Raw genomic sequence first — 17,251 nt, 5'->3', positions numbered from 1 at the left:
ATAGAAAGCTAGCAAAACAGCATTGGTCAGTGTGCCAGTCCAGGGCTGTAGGAAACCACCTGTGTTTCTCTGCCTGCTCTCAACTTAAGATTTTAAGGGAAAAACTTGAAAAGTAGTATTAGTTGGGAGATATCTCTAAAAATTTTCACTTTGCAGTGGTGAATAGTTATTTGAATGCAACAGTTTAGGACTTACTTGGCCTAACAAGATATAAGCAGCAAGCAGTTAGCGACTGCATTTTCTGTGGGAAAACACCAAGTCAAAATTCATTTCTGATTCAATGAGACTTGACTTTGGATTGTTCTAAACAAACACATGTCCTGTCTAATCCATGGAAAATGGCCCTGTCTAGCAGAAGTTTTACTTCCAATAACTCAGTATCTTCAGAGGAAAATTATCTTTCTCATCAACACTTCATCACAGAATTTTCAGCTATAATTCTGAGCTTATTGGTCATTCTGTAAGTACATCCAACAAACAATAGCTTTAAAACTTACAATTTTCAGTGACTACCTGTCAAGGAGTAATTCTTTTTCCTGAGACACATCAGATGTCTAAAAACCTACATGCTCAAATGGTTGCCTTATAGATACTCTAACACCATTTAATTGCATTCTTGATTAATTTCAGATGTCAGGAAAGGTCAGGCCTAATCAGTACTTGGGTGGGCAAATTTCCAAGAAACCTGACACAAAGCAGGTTGTGGTGATCCAGCACAAGGAAACTGCACCCCATAACTGCCTCTCAGCAAGGACTGGTAAGTAGAATTTTCCATTCCAAGATCTTGACAGTTTGTAGCCTCTCCTGTAGTGTTCTTTGTTACGGTTAGGGTATTAGTTGTCATATCTTACTCAAAATTCTATTGAGAAATTACAGTAGGCTTAGTTCTGCTCATGTTGAAATAGTCAAATTGACTTTAGTGGAAGCAGAATGAAATTATAAACCACTATATACCTAACAGTTCTTGCATAATTTCAGTTTAGTAGATAATCTTTGGGTTTTGTCCTCAGTCAGGGAGTAGTGTTATGTCCCTTTAAATGGCTCCCCTCTTCTACTCTAGAGGTAACCACAGTTGTGTGATAGATGAAGTCGTCTCTGCTGTATACAGCATATGACATGCTTATGTCATTGCATGAGAAGCTGTAGGCTATTCTATTACCATCACTACTTCTGTTGTAGACACAATATCATCCCAGTCTGCAGCAGCACTGTCAGCTCAGTTTCAGTTTTAATAGAAAAAAAAACCACCACAAACAGAAGCTCAGAGAAAGCACAGGCGTAATGCCAGCAGCATTTACAATGTTCTGCTCAATATATTAGCAGTGAAGTTGGTGGACTTTTTTGCTCATTCACCTCTGTGAAGCTGCCTTCAGTATATGCCTCTTTAATATACTTATATCAACATCCACTAATGGCTAATATTGAAGAGTGTAACAGGCAAAATGGATACTGGTCTAGCCCAGCACGTCTGCTCTTGTGTTACAGTCCTATCCATAATGCAAGTTGGACAAGCAGTTTTGTCACTTCTTCCTTTTTTTGCCAACCCTCCTTTTGGTGGGTGTTCTTTTAAGCTCCTTCTTTTCCTTCCTGCCTACTGCACAAATGCAGTACTGTATAATGCACGAGGAACAAGGGTAGAGCAGACTGCTCCTGCGTGCCCCCTGCCACTCCAATTCTCTTGTTCATTAAAAGCTCCTATTGACTTTAAATCAGTTCCCTGGGGCTTTGTGATGACAGAAATTTGCCCAGAGACAATTTGGCTGAATTTTGTTTTAGACTTCAAAGAATTTTGCACTTACAGATGTAGTTCAGACAGAATTATTGATAAAGTTGGAGTGGGATTAACAAAAAGTGCTGCTGGGGCCATGGCTGTAAAGTCTGAACCTGTGATAGGTTATGGAACATCAGGTTTTATATCTGACTGTACTGGGTTTGTGTGACAAGATTTAGGTAGCAGGGAGGGCTACAGGAGTGGCTTCTGAGTAGCTGCTAGAAGCTTCCCCTATGTTCAATGGAGCTAATGCCAGCTGGCTCCAAGACAGACCTGCTGCTATCCAAGGCTGAGCCTGTCAGCGATGGTGGTAGTGCCTCTCAGATAAAATATTTAAGAAGGGGGCAGGGGGGAAATTGTGCAAAAAAAATTGCATCTGGAGAGAGGAGTGAGACTATGTGAGAGCAACAGCTCTGCAGACACGAAGGTCAGTGCAGAAGGAGGGGCAGGAGGGGCTCCAGGTGCCGGAGCAGAGATTCCCCTGCAGCCCGTGGTGAAGACCATGGTGAGGCAGGCTGTGCCCCTGCAGCCCATGGAGGTCCACGGTGGAGCAAGATAACCACCTGCACGTGCTTACATGGAGGACCCCACACCAGAGCAGGTGGATGCCCGAAGGAGGCTGTGACCCCGTGGGAAGCCCACACTGGAGCAGGCTGCTGGCAGGACCTGTGGAGAGAGAAGCCCACAATGGAGCAGGTTTGCTGGCAGGACTTGTGACCCCATGGGGGACCCATGCTGGATCAGCCTGTTCCTGAAGGGCTGGAGCAGTTAAGGAAGAACTGCAGCCCATGGGAAGAACTTATGTTGGAGAAGTTTGTGGAGAGCTGTCTCCCATGGAAGGCACGCCCATGCTGGAGCAGAGGAAGAGCGCAAGGAGTCCTTCCACTAAGGAGAAAGGAGCGGCAGAGACAATGTGGGATGAACTGACTGCAACAGCCATTCCCCATCCCCCTGCACTGCTCAGGTGGAAGGAGGCAGAGAAATCAGGAGTGAAGTTGAGCCCAAGAAGAATGGAGGGGTGGCAAAAGGAGTTTTTTAGTTTTATTTTTCATTATCTTACTCTGATTTGAAAGGTAATTTCCCTAAGTTGAGTCTGCTTTGCCCACGATGGTAACAGCTGAGTAATCTCCCCATCCTCATCCTGACCCACGAGCTTCTCATTGCATTTTCTCTCCCCTGTCTGGTTGAGTGATAGAGCAATTTTGGTGGGTGCCTGGTGCCCAGCTAGGGTCAAACCACTACACTGTCCTTTATAGCTCAAATCCTTATGAATTTCAGACCAAGTTGTATATGTATTGTTTGTTTTCAATTTTCTGTCTGTTTTAGGATTTCAGATTTTACACAGATTTTTTTTGTGTTTGCATCTTTTGCTATAGGAACTTCAGCCTGAGGATGCTCATCACAGTCAAAAAAGATAAATTTAAGACCTTTAACATATAAGAACAAACATTACCCTCATATTGTCTTTATTTTATTATATATAATAGTATGTATATTATCTATGCAAACCATTGGCATGTTTTGAAAACTTGATCTTTTTGGAAGCCAAGTAAGTTTCCATGCCTGAATCTTAGTATGTAAATAGCACTGACCAGATTAGATGGCATTTTACCTAGCAAAAGGTTTTCAGGATTTCAATCAACAGTCAAATGTGAACAACTGGAGTGGGAATGGGGTGAGGGTGGGAATAAATTACTTTCAAATTTTAATTTTAAAATGAAAACTTCAGATGTTTCAAAGATGGTGAAATGGCACTTAAGCACTCTGAAGCTCTTTTGAAAAGTTCTTAAATGGGATATGTATTCACACCAACTCTTTCCCAGGAAAAAATTGTTTCCAGATATCACAATAATGAAAAAAAGTCCTACAAAGGCTTGTGCTGAGATCCATTCCTGAATCATCAGGACAGGTGATTCCAAGAATTCCACCTAGAAAAGCATGACTCAGGATTCCTGCTGTGGAGAGGATGTGGAAGAAGGAGCCTCCCTAGAATAAATAGCACAAAGCATTTGCTACAGCTGTGGGGAAAAGAAAAAGGGCAGGGGGTGTGGGGTGTGAATTTTGGGGTTTATTGTCACAAAAGATTTTCACTGTGAAGTCTTGCTAGTTGGACAGCCTTAAGAGAAAGATTTGATAGCCAGACACACTTTTGCACACAGAGCTTTAAATCCACAAGGCTTCTCCTGTGATGACATTTACATGGTTTACTTGCATATTTCCAAAATCAAAAACTTTGCTTTCAGGGACAGTTTTCCCTCCAAACAAGCTTCAAAAATAAAAACCTCCCCTGCCAAAAATCCTAACGTTTCCCCTCCAACCCACCCATATGCTAATATCAAACCAGCACTTTTAACTTAATGAGATATGCTATAGTTCGCATTTAAATAACAGAGCACATTCAAATGAGGCCGACAGCTCATGGCATAACTCAGTGTTTTTAACTCCAGTGGTAACTTGATTCATCTAGTGGGGATGGGTAGAATCAACTGTTGGAAAGCCTGATGGGGTGTTACATCCTTCTTGCAAACTAGCTTATCATCCCTCTCAGTCTGACCCTATTTTTCACACCACTGGTGCAAATGGACAACCCGCCCACAGCCTCTGTGCTCTCACAAGCAGGGGGAGATACTGGGGACAGCCCTCATGTGGGCTGCGCAGAGCAAGCCTCCAGAGACCCCTCTCCCTACAGGATGAGGGGGGAACATAATCCAGCCTACAGTACTTTTAGCCACTTTAAGAGAAGCAGGCTAAAGAATTGCCATGTCCCTGATTTATAATCAGGTTAAATGACAACAGCTTTTTGTTCTTTTCTTTGGATGCTTCTCCCTTTCATCCTAATACACGTGTGCCTGTGTGGCATAGCATGCGCATTTCTAATCCCCTGAACAACAGTACCACAAAGATCATCTTGAGCCCTGTTTTCATCAGTATAATGTCATTATCAGAAATCTTGTGTGACCTCTTTTGCAGCATCAAACTATTCTGTCGATACCTGTAACCAGTCACAAACTGCTGAAAGGGTTTTGTGGCTGATAAGGAATGTTGAAGTTCATTTTCTACAGGACTTATTTTCTTGAAACTATTTTTACTGCAAGTTTGTGTAGAGAAAGCTCATATGCAAGGTGAAAAATGCCAGACTGGATCCCATAGGATGGCTTTCTACAGTAACTTCTCTAAGTAGGTAGATTATGTATAATTAAAAGTAAGTAGACAGATTATGTATAATTCAAAGCACATATATTATATTTATATAAATACATATATACTCACATTATATGTATGTCTACATATATGTCTACACATATCTTATTTAATATTTATTTCATTTTTTTATTTAAAAAATTATACGTAATGTATGATTACAAGCCGAATCAGTCACTGGCTTGTGCTATGTCAGAGAGCTTCCCTGCTGCACTCAAAACAGTGGTCATGAGGGACTGTTTTGTATTAGGACCTTTGAGCGCTCACATTATAACATTCAGACCGAGTCCTCATGAACTAAATCCATAGAGGCACCTTTGAGGGTTCTGGTGCTGCCAGCATGCTGTCCATCTCCCACTGCCCACTCCAAGGGTACCCAGTGAGCTGACCGAAGTATGTGAGGGCTCGCAGTGGCTGTGCTCCCAGTGCCATTGGCAGCACTTAAGCCTGGAAGCGGAATGTGCACAGGTTTACCAGCACTAAGCACGAGTCCCAGACATGGGAACTCCTCGGGGACCCCTAAAGGATTGAACCCCTCCAGGTGGGTGCTTCTGTTCTCTGCTGGTAGAGCACTGAGGGGCAGGAGGAAAGGCTACTGACATGCTCAGCTCCTGGATGACAGCTACATTTTATACCAGTGCAAGTCTGCTTCTATCCCAGTTTTGCATCAGGGAACACCTCCAGTTTGGGGAGAAGATCACAGCCTTTCATACCCTGAGACAGGGCTGGAGAATGTGCAGCAAGGTGGGGACAACTCCTCCCTTCCCTAGCTTGGGATCTCCTCTGCAGCAGGAGTTGTACATGGTAAGCCACAAACAACCCCAAAGGTGAAGTACACCATACAGGGCAGCAGCAGTACACAGCACACAGGCTGCCTGCCCTTGTTTCACATCCAGTGAATCTGTAGTTTTGAGTCAGGACTGTCATCTGGGAGACACAGTGGATAAAAAGCAGGCAAAGGTCTTCAGCAATAATTTTCTCATTCCTATTCATTTGTTCAAAGACAGGAAAACACACGCATAGTCTGTAGGTGTGAACTCTGCCTGTGGGAGCCTGACAAACAAAGACAGTGCGTTGGGGAGAACCCAGCACCCACACATGGCCCTTCTTGGATGAAGTACAGTTAAATCCTTCATTAGTTCTCCATAAGACACATGGTTTGGCACTCAGATCAGACAACTCTCAGTAATCCTGAGTTAGAAGTGATATCACTGTCAGTCACTAACAGTCAATCCTATCAATGTCTGTGAAAGTTGAGTCACAGGAAGATGAAACTCCCCTCCATGTTGCAGTGAGTGATGTTTCAATAAGATGTTGCTTGATTGATTTCACCTGCACAACTAGTGTTTTTGCAGACCGAAGAAGACAGATGACCCAGCAAACAGTTTACAAATACCAGTCACTTTATAGCACATCAGCAGATTTTCCATGTCTGCCACAGCTGCCACGTAAACTCAGGAGCTACCCAGTTGGAGTCTGCCTCGTCTGTCCTAGGGCATCGCATCACTTTGACCCCTCTGTGAGCATAACTGAACTTACGTGGGCCAAAAATTCACCAAGTCACACAAACATCATACCACAACCATCCAAGGAGGAAGGTCTCAAACACCTTCTTTCCTGCAAAAATAAATTATGAAGCAGCCACTACGGCCTGGAGAATAAAGCAAGCTTTGTCTCAGAAAAAAATGGTGAAAGGGTTGTCAAATATCTCTAGGCAGTCAGTTGGTGCCTGTAATATATTTTCCCCAAAAATAAGGTAATATGTTCCCTCCTATAATGAATTAAATTGCAGATAAATTCTTATGAGAATAAATTCTCATCAACATGAGCAAAAAAATCCAGTCTTAAAGGAGTACAGACGTTGACATTCTGTGACAGTTTATGTACCTGGTAATGAAGATATAACACAAGACGTTCTGGGTGGTGCAGTGGAGGGGAAGAAAAAACATGTTGTCATGTTTCAACTGCATTAGACAGCAATCCCACTGCACTGATTTCTGTGCAACTTCCTTCTAGGAAACTGCTCCACTTCAATTTTGTTTCTATTTTATATCTAATTATAAAAAGACTAAATATTCCTAAGAAGTTGTGTTAAGAAAGCAACAAGATACAGTTACAAAATAATAAAGACCATGAAAGCCAAAGCAACAAAGCAAAAGTCCTGATGTAAGGGTTGTTTCATTTTGTCTTAGTACTTGGCTGACACCCAAATGTACTGCAAGCACACATTAAGAAAAGTCTGTTTCGAAATGTAATATGCAGTGAAAACCAATGCTTTCTATATACACAAGTCTTAAAACCCTTTTTCTATGTGCTGCTGGTATGTGAATTATACACCTACTGAGTGGTTAAGACCAATGGTTGTCACATTTTGCCATTCAAGGTCTGTGGCAAAAAAATAATGCCTTATCACTGCATTCTTAGTAACTGATTTTATTCATACCATGCAAACTTCACACCAGTGCTGTGTCAAAATGGAGCAGATACAAATTCTTCTCTTTGGCTTCTTAATACAGGTATTAGGAGATGAGTTAGTTTTCACAGTATTTTCAGGACCAAGGCAAAGATTTAAATCTAGTCTTTCACACTGTCAATTTCATAAACTGTTGCTGGTTTGGATGGCAAAGTAAGAGGTACAAAAAGAGCCCCCTCAAAGGAATCAAGATGTTTCTGAGAGTGCAGGGTAGTGCTATTAAGGACCGGACATCCTTAAATGTGCAGGTCATCAGATCTTGCAGCAGTTGCGTATACTTTCTGTGGAAGCAGTGACCCAGTCCAGGTGGGAATTTGCTGATCTGGGTGATCTAAAACAGTTGCATCTACACTGTAGGTGACTGCTTTTCTGGCTTATGCCAGCCTTGTGCACACTGTATTCAGCAGAGAATAAATTCAGGTTGACATCCCTAAATACAATTAAAGGAAATTACCCATAAGCATCCCGGCAACTACATCAAACTGGCTTCAGCAAGGATTACAATGTGAGGGAGTGTGATATCCACCCAAACACCATGTGTTGCAAAGAAGTGTGAGGAGCAGTTCCTTAGCTCATATTCTGCTGCAGCTACTGGATACATTATCTGGCTGTCATGGCTAGAGGTTGCTTATTCCTTCCCTGAAATCCTGGTGAGGAGGATCATGTCAGAACTGCTAGGCAAACAAAATGGCAGGAAAAGTGTTTGGAGAGTCAAGAGATTGCAGACAACTTCTGCAGACCAAATGTGTTTGTGCCTTGAGGCACATGTGAAAATACAAGTGTAAAATGTGGCCAGAGTTTCGTGTTGATGCAAAAGTCTTGCTGGAAGTAGTGTGAAGCCAAGCTAGCTGGCTGTTTGGTATAGGTGCATAGACAGCGGTTTCACAACCAATGAACAGTGGTTCACAACACTTTTTCCCAGACACACAAAGGTATGTCTTCCTGGGAAACGAATAGCCAGAATGATATGCTCACAGTGGCTTACGACCACCCACAGTTTTATTTCTGTCCCTAACACTGTGCTCAGTATTTGGTGCCTGCCTTGTGCCATAAACCTGTCTCATTCTACCTTGTGGCAGTGACCACTAAGATGAGCAAAACAAGCCCTCCCACCTTCCCCTCCCTGCACATAAGAGCAGGCATGCCAGTGACTGTCTCCTGCTCTGCGATGGCACACTGGAGAGAATGCAGTGCCAGCTTGGATGTGGCAGGCACAGCAGTGCTGCTCATCCATGTGAAGCAGGAAGCCTGATACAATGCATACAGAAGTCCTCAGAAAATAAGAGGACAACTTTGCAGCTCACCATGCTAATTTTGACGTGTTCTGGTTATGTGGAAAGACAGAGGGGTGGTAAGAGGTCTCAGGCATACTTATGGAGGACTTCAGATGATCTGGCCTGAGCAAGGTGGCTGCTGGTCACTTTTATCCTTTCTTCAGGGATTTTCCACTAACAAGCCCAAGTTTCACTACTAGCACACACTGCTGAGCTACAGCAGGCATAAACTGAAATGAAACAGAAATTTGAACCTGACCTAACAGGACAGTGTAGGTTTAGCCATGTCTCTAACGTGGCTCATAACCTGAGTGGAAAATAATATCATATCAGCCAATCATGCTTCATCAAACAAAAAACAGAGCCTGAGGAGGTACCTAAGGGATCGTAGGTACTTGGTCAGTACAGAGGGCTGAGAAAGAATCCCAACAGTCCCCAGGATCTTGGTAAGACTGAAACTTATTTGCCAGCATTGCAAATAGTGTAGTCAGACTATTAAGAATGGGTATTCATCAGGAAACAGCAACATTTGTTTTCTCTCCTTTATTTCTTCTGTCTGAGAAAAAGCTATCAGCATTGTAGCTATTATTTATAGGAATTTAAATCAAATGCCAAGTACAGAAATATTTCTTTCCTTACCACTGACTCACTACAAGCATTGTGGTAAATTACCCTCTGTTTTTCATTTAGTATAATCAATGAAGTTGACTTGTGTCCTATGATAGCAGAATTTATCTCCAGCCTTAAACTGAGGCTTTTTATTTGTCTGATTGTTTTTAATTGCATTTCTGAATAGGTACAGTGTATTTCAAGTGCCTTGGGTTCAGATAATTGGTACTGTAAAGACAAATGTGGTAATTCTATGCTGAGGGAAATGGGGCACATGGATGTCATCAAAAAAGGAAGGTAGGAATACCTTGGAAGAAAGAGGATCTTTTAACAGTAACGCCACAAAATGGCTTCTGAGGTGAAGCTGCACCTATTATTTCAGTGCTGGCCATAACTGATAGACCTTTTTTTATCTAGTTTTGGAAAGTTTTGAAGAAATTACATGAGCTGAATTCTTGCCGAGTTTGTAGTTGATCTAACACACTTTTGTGAGGAAGCACTGTACTGTGTCTGGAGTCTGGCACTGAGAGGTCACATACGCTCTTAAAAATGAATCAATGGATTCACTGGCCTGCAGCTGCTGAACAGCTCTTCTCAGTGGTGCTAATTTGTTGTGGTGGTATTAGTTTACATTACCATTGCATTATAAAGAGAAGTCTTTATTGCCCCCTCTTCAGGGCAGTTGCAGTAAAGCGACCTACTGAAACTCAGGAAAGACACACAAGGCTCAAGGTGCATTTGAAGAAGTTTCTCAATTTTAATCAAGCAACTTTGTTTTTTTAGTCTGAGCATGACTAAAACTGGTTTTGATTAATATGTTTTTATGTGCCTGAATTACCTGAACCTATCCTAAGTTGTGCTTAACACTATAAAGATGATCTTAACTTAAAATAGGTATATCCTTTGTGTTAGACTGCTATGTAGCCATATAGGCTAGGAGGATTTAACATGAATCTTAACTGTAACCAGCTTTTACAAGTTGCTAAATGAATCATTTTTTCACTTGTTAGATGATTTTGGGCTCTTTTCATCACATTGTTTCCTCAAACATATTCATTACTTTAACACATTGGACAGATGTTTTCAAACAATACATTGTGGATACCAAAACCATACTCCGTATAGATTCTTCAGAGGTCACCTTAGCAGACACTTGTAGGAAAACATTAAATGATATGAATAATAACTCTCAGTTTGCTTTCTTCTTCCATTTTGGTGTATATTTTGTAAAGCCACTTGTTTTGAAAAAGTTTATGTTTGATGAATTTGTTTTTACTTGAGAATTACAGAAGCACAGGTTTGTTTATTTTGTTGCTATCTATTTCTTCTGTCAGACAATAAAAATTTCAGTGTGCACTTGAAACAGTATACCTAGGAAAGATAATTTCATTTCCAAGTGAATTCCACAGAAATTTTTATTTCAAGTTTTACTTCTTCTACAATAAGCAAACTTGCCAGATAACACTTTCATCTCAGCATCTTGGTGGGAACTGAGTTTTATATCAAACCACAAAGACAGAGACTGGATCTAAATTAGATTGAAGGTTTGTGGGAAATTTCTGAAATGCTTAAGGCTTAAAGACTCCTGTCCATTTGCTGTGGTCCAATTCATTTTGAGAAATACTGCAGTTTGAGAAACAGCAACTCATCTCAGTAGATGAGTACTCAAGCATATGCTGTGAAATTCAACCTTAAGTGGACCTTCTGATGACATTTACGTGAGTCTTATAGAAAGTCTTATAATGTCATGGAGAGGAACATGGCTAATTCATGTGATGTTTGGGCAAACTTTTAAACCTTTACACTTTATTCACCCCATTGTAATCCTGAGCCTGCTAAGGCTGCGTTGCTAAGAAACCCCTGCCTCTGTGAAAGCCAAAGAGTCCACAAAAAGGATCAGCATCTCTTTCCTCTATCCCATAGTCACCCCTCATCAGGCCCTAGAGTGCCCAGGATGGCCAGCTGGCTATCAACATGCAGTTTTTGCTCCATGGCTTATGGATTTATTTGAGCCAAAGGAGACAGGTAGGAATGAGTTAGAAAATGGTAAAATAAGCAAATCAGGTTAACATACATTGTTTTGAATATATAATGCAGATTGACTTGATTTTCTAACATTCATTTTTAACATATGCAACTCCAGCCCTAAAACTGTCCCTTAAGAAAAGCTTTACAGGCACTAGTTATGCAATTTCAGTGGAGTCATTCTGCCAGCGAGTAAGGCAAGAGATGCCGAATCTGCTGAGAGCTGTGAGAAGGCCCCAGCCTGCCAACATGGAAAAGATGACTTCCAGCTCAATTCATTCTGTAGTTGTGGATGATCTGTGCAACATTTTCTTCTTCACCTGTTTGCTTTACTTTTTCTCAGAGTATGTGTACAACTGCCAGAGCTCCAAGCACCTGGAAGCAAATCATGAGCCCAACAATCTTCCTCTCAATAAAACCTTTCAGTTGAGGTGTGGCATGATGTTAACCACAGCAGGTCTATGGCTGGCTAACAGTGAAAGCAAAGCTTACTTTCACATGATCTTACACAAAGAGGGAAAACAGCAACAGGTCTTTGTATTTAGAGGTGAAAGACGTTAAAGAAAGCTTCTATAGCACAGTGTATGGGAACCAGCTTCACACATATGTGAGCAGAAAGGAAAACAAACTTCTTTTGACCCTTCCAATACTGCCTTGAGCAACTTTACAGTAGTCTATCCCCACTCAAGTGTCTCCATCAGACAAAATGACACAAATGCCAGCTCTATAGGAGAGGAAATGGTAGGGTTTCTGCCTTTGTACTTCTGCTGCAACAAATATACAGGGCTTTGACTGTTACATGTGTTCATACTGATAAAAAACATTTCTAAATGTGCACACTACCCCAAAATACTTCTCACCACAGACCACAAACACCTCCTTCACCGCTAAATGAAAGAAGTTTTAACGCATATCTCTCCACTTTCCAGGCTAACTTTTCCTCCTCTAACGTCTCACCCTTATTTTGTACACAACTTCAGGTTTTCAATGGAGAGTTCAGCATAAACTCCTAATGCTGTAGGTCCCATCACAGACACTGCCCGGCTACCATCCAGCCCAGTTATGGAGTCATAATTGATGAGGAGATTCCTTTTCTGGCTGTAAATGCATGAGCAGGCCTGGCCTGTGATCCAGCTAGTGTACAATCAAAGGTCTATGAAATGTCACTGTCTTTGAAGATGCTTGTGAAGAACCAAGTGCAGAGGACAGGTCTCACCCTCTTGGCTTTCAGACCAGCACTAAAGTTTACACTGCAACAGTTCTGCTCTGCTGGGTTATTTAAGTCTGTAGAAAGGTAGCTCATATCAACTGGCAGTGAGACAATCTCCAAGTTTTATAGGCCATTTGTGTGAGAAAAACACTAATAATTCAGAGATTTTACTCATTTTAACCAGTTTCATTTTTGTGATGTGACCTCATAATCCATTTAAACAAGGATTAATACAGTCATCCAGAAACTCCAGCTTAATGTCACTAGCTTGATATTAAGAGAACATCTACTTACCATGAAGATATAGGACTGGGTGTGTGGTTGTTTTTTTTTCTGTAGAAGGTATGGGGTTTTGTTTAAGAAATACATACATAATTTTCAGATTAAAACATTGGATTTTCAAATGTAAATATTGAGTTTTAAATAAATGAATGAGCTTGGTTGCAATGTTGATGTGAAGAAGAAACAATGAAAAACATTGCTTGTCTGAAAATCAATGTTTTGTCAAAATCTAAATTCCAGTAGTTGCAGCTACATTTTTCTTTACTGAAAGCAGCTAGGAATGTTGCTAATATACTTTCTTATGCTAGTAGAGAAAAAATGTAACTTTCCTCCTGAGCTAGGGAACTCCCATCTCAATATCCACCATGAATTACTTTCAGACAAAGGTTCTTCCTCTCTGTGAGAAGTCACCCACCACTGCTGTGTACCAACATACCAAAATATCTACTCACAACAGACAGCAGACACAGAGGCTGACTCTTACATTTTTCTACTGTAGACTGGCTTTCATTAATCAGCTGAAAAATGCGAAGGAGCAGTTAGTCTGAAAAGAAGCCCTGCCTCACAGCTGTTACAGTCCGCCACAACGTATGCATCGTATGCATCGTGTCCAAGCCCCCGGTCACAATTTCTTTCCCTCCCTCTGGTATAAATACTTAGTACAGGGGTCCTCAAACTACAGCCCGTGGGCTGGATACGGCCCCCCAGGGTCCTCAATCCGGCCCTTGGTATTTACAGAACGCCCCCGCCCCCGCCGGGGGTTGGAGGGGGAAACCAAGCAGCCGCAGATGGCTGCCTGCCACTGCATCCGCGCCCCGGCCCCCTGTTTAAAAAGTTTGAGGACCCCTGACTTGGTACTTTTGATGTCACTGATTCAAATGAATTGACATAGACTATCTAAATATTAAAGGTGTTCCTTTCCTCTGATGTGTTTTGAAGGAAATGACATATCTTGATCCTTTATCAACCTGTGCATTTTTAATGACAAAACAACTATTCAGTGATGGGGTTTTATGGTGACTGGAACAATAGCAACCTTGAACACCAGTTTAAGTATTTAATAACAGCTACAATAACTTTGTTATTCTCAGCATCAAGAGGGTTTACTGGATGCTCCACTTCCCTGTTGATGAAAATGAGAATAGCTTTGGAGCTTAATTCCTCTAACAAAATCTAATGGCTTTTACCAAAAGAATGGTGGCATTTCTCTGAGAACTTGTCTCTGTAAGGTTTTCTGATTTACGGCAGGTTTTCAGGCTTGCCAGTCCTCATGAGTCCAGTCATTACCTTCAGGCTCTTAAGAAAAAGCTACTGTAGTGTCAGCGGACATAAGAGCATCAAAGGAACTATTTGTCTGTAGAAAGAGGAAACATTTCTCTTGAGCTCTAATGTTGTCAGCAGCTGCTTGTTTGTTCCACATTGTTGCTGAGGTAACCTCTGAAAATAATTTGTGTTAGTAATATTTTTAAATAGTGTCCAGTGTTGCAACATCAGTTTAGTGGCTTTCTATTGAAGGTTTATTACTGCTTATTGCATTTGCTGCAAAACTGATGTAGGAATGAAGAGGGATATATAAAAACTTTCTCAAGATGGATTTATTTCCATCTGAAAAACATCCATGCAAAAACATGCAAGTGAGCCCTGACCATGTGGCAAGTCTGTTGAGAAGCTCAGCTGAGCTTCTTACAGAGGAATTTTATGGTCAGAGAATGCCATATGTGTATACTAAGCACTGCACTTCCTTCATTGCCCCAGCTAGTTAGGTTAATACTGTCCCTGCTTTTCTCTCCCAGCACTGCCTGTAAGCTACCACCTGCGGCAGGTGTTAGGAAGAGCCTGCTTACTTGTTCATGCTGTGACTAACTAACTGCAAAGATTAAAAAAAAAAATATATATATCTTTTGCACTGGTACTTAATTGCTGGGGCCAAGATGAGAGGGAAAAATCTCCTTCTGAAATCTTAGGAACGATGCCAGTGTAGAAAGAGTCTAGTCATGTTCCTCTAAAGGGATGAAGCTGTAACACTGCTTTGAGGAAGGAGGATTTGCATAAAAAGAAAACTGACAAAGATAAACAGGGCATGAAGATGAATTAAAAGAAAAATAAAACACTCAGAGTTATTACCCTTTAATGTAACATTCACATTAAAAAATGTCTTCCTTTTCTTCCAAAGTATAACGTGCTTTTGCAGACTGCTTTAGAAGCAGTAAAGATACATTCTTACAGAAGTAATTACAATAAGCAAAGAAAACAAGAAGAACCAGAGGTCTTTGAGAAATTAAACTGTCCAGTATGAAGTCCAGCAGGAACTGGATCTCATGGAGGATAGAAAGAAGAGAGTGGAGGTATGTATTTGACTTTTTTACTGAATGCCTACTATTTTATCCAGCAGCCATTTTAAAATAAAGAAGGCAACAGCAGGAAACAAAAATTCAGCAAATGGCATGAAGGCATGAGTGCTCCTTGCTGTAAATCTCACTGAAAGTGGAAGCTGAATATATGTGGTGCTGCAGTAAGGAGGCAGACCATGTACCTCTCCCACACTAAATGTTCTAGTAGGAATGACACTGAACAGTAAAAACCCAATACTGCACTCTACAGTATATCTGAAGGGAAGAGCAAACATAAGAAGAGGGGAAGGTAGTTTAGAATGACATTATTCTAAGGGACCAGGACAAAGTTCTGCCTTTTGATTTTCAGTCAATATTAGACTTAAAATGCAGACTCTTACTGTACTGTTCAGTCTTTGTTCTCTGACTTTTTGATTCAGATTTTGTTGAGACAGAATTTGGCCCATTCATGCAAAGAATACAAGATGAAAATGAGGTTCCCTGTGTTTGCAAATTAGTCTGAAAATTCTTCCTGCAGCCAGAATGAAGCTATTCTCCATGCTGCATAAAAGTCATTCTGTAGTCCTGACCCAGGCAAAACTTCTGTTGATTTGAATTGTTTCTTCCTGGCTGTGGGTTATAGTTCTTAAGAATTTTTTTTAATGTGTATACTTTTCCTTAGCAGGATGTGTAGCACAGCTGGATAAAAAAAATAAACAGTCTTGAAAGTATTTGTTTTCACGCTTGAAAGGGCAACTTCAGCTACAGTATTATTGTACCTGTATATGCAAGCATAATCAACGTTTCTTCTGGTGACTTAGTATTATACTGCTTTTTTGAATGTCTTTTAAAACAGTTGATGAAATCATCTTAATTAGATTATTTGCTTTAGCATCTGCTGCTGTTGTAATTTCATTTTCAGTGTTTCCATTTGGTGAAAAGATATTTTTTTTTCCATCTTGCAAAACAACATAATATCTGTGTGCACATATGTAACTGTAGGGTGTATACATGTATTTTTAGTACACTCTGTTCCTTCAGCTGTGCTTGGGTAACCTGGTAAGATTCATTTCCTTGTGTCTGCATGATCATGATGCACAGCATGGGGGAACTTTTGTAATGTGATAAAAGAGCTGTGAAATCTCACATTTGCTTGTAGAAATAGAAAAAAAAAATCTGTGTCAACACCAGCAAAGATCTTTTTGTAGGCTACAATTTTTTTAAAAAATAAACACTAAGTGGGGAATGGGACCACAGTCTACTGAAAGTGTAAGGAGAATTAATGTAAGATTTGAGTAGATCAATATTTAGAACTTTTAAAACTGCTTCCTGTTATTCTCCTGATTTATTTTCAACCATTTTTAGACTCAGTCAGCTGCTGAGATATTTCCTTTGTGTGAGGCTTTAGGTTTTCATAAAGAGCTTCTCACAGTCCAGCAGCATTCATTGGAAACAAGTCTAGAAGCCGAATGCCAGAGGAATAGATAGGCTGGAAGGCAAGAGGCTGAGAACATGCTGTAAGCTCAGGAAGAGCTAACCACTTTCTTCTGAGGGTAAGCAGAAAATGTATGAACAAATTTGTTACATATACTGTAATGAGAAACTGGATCTCATTTTCTAAAGAAGTAAGAAGTGTTTGCTTCTCTCCTCACCCCAACCTTCTCAGTCAACAAATAAATTAAAAATATAACATCTTACTTTATCCTGATTTGCAAAGATTGTACAGCAGGCAAGGGAAAAAAAACCCACATGCTAGCATATGAATTATTCCACTTCATTTATTAGAAAACTCTAATAATATTAGAAAACTTCTTTAAGAAAGGGAATTTTGTGTCCATTTTTTTAAATTAGAGTTTGCAGAGTATATGTTGAGTAGACCGTAACAGTGGGAACTCTGCTTTTCCACTGGCTTCCTTTCAGGTGTTAAACTAGATGGTATATGGAGTCACTGTTAAGTGTGAGTGGTAATCCTGTTCAGGGCAAAAGTTCCACGCTGATTACAATGGCACCAGTGTCTGACTAGTGATAAAATACTCACTGGTTTCAGTGGTTACAGAGTTGCACTGGTGCACTGGT

The 17,251-nt window shown here is 40.7% G+C and overlaps 1 long non-coding RNA gene across 5 annotated transcripts in view; it reads left to right on the top strand.

The window, feature by feature from the left end:
* LOC308068892 overlaps positions 1-17,251 on the top strand; it is a 146,630-nt gene that overhangs the window by 79,446 nt on the left and 49,933 nt on the right. For all 5 annotated transcript variants that reach the window (XR_013930173.1, XR_013930174.1, XR_013930175.1 and 2 more), the window contains one exon: positions 631-17,251. This exon is cut by the window's right edge and continues 49,933 nt beyond it. This is a non-coding gene — a long non-coding RNA (uncharacterized lncRNA). The remainder of the gene's footprint in view (positions 1-630) is intronic.

The sequence above is a fragment of the Falco punctatus genome (genome assembly GCF_963210335.1).
Source record: "Falco punctatus genome assembly, chromosome: 8".
Classification (NCBI taxonomy): Eukaryota; Metazoa; Chordata; class Aves; order Falconiformes; family Falconidae; genus Falco; species Falco punctatus.
This window is presented reverse-complemented; position numbering and strand designations above follow the sequence as displayed.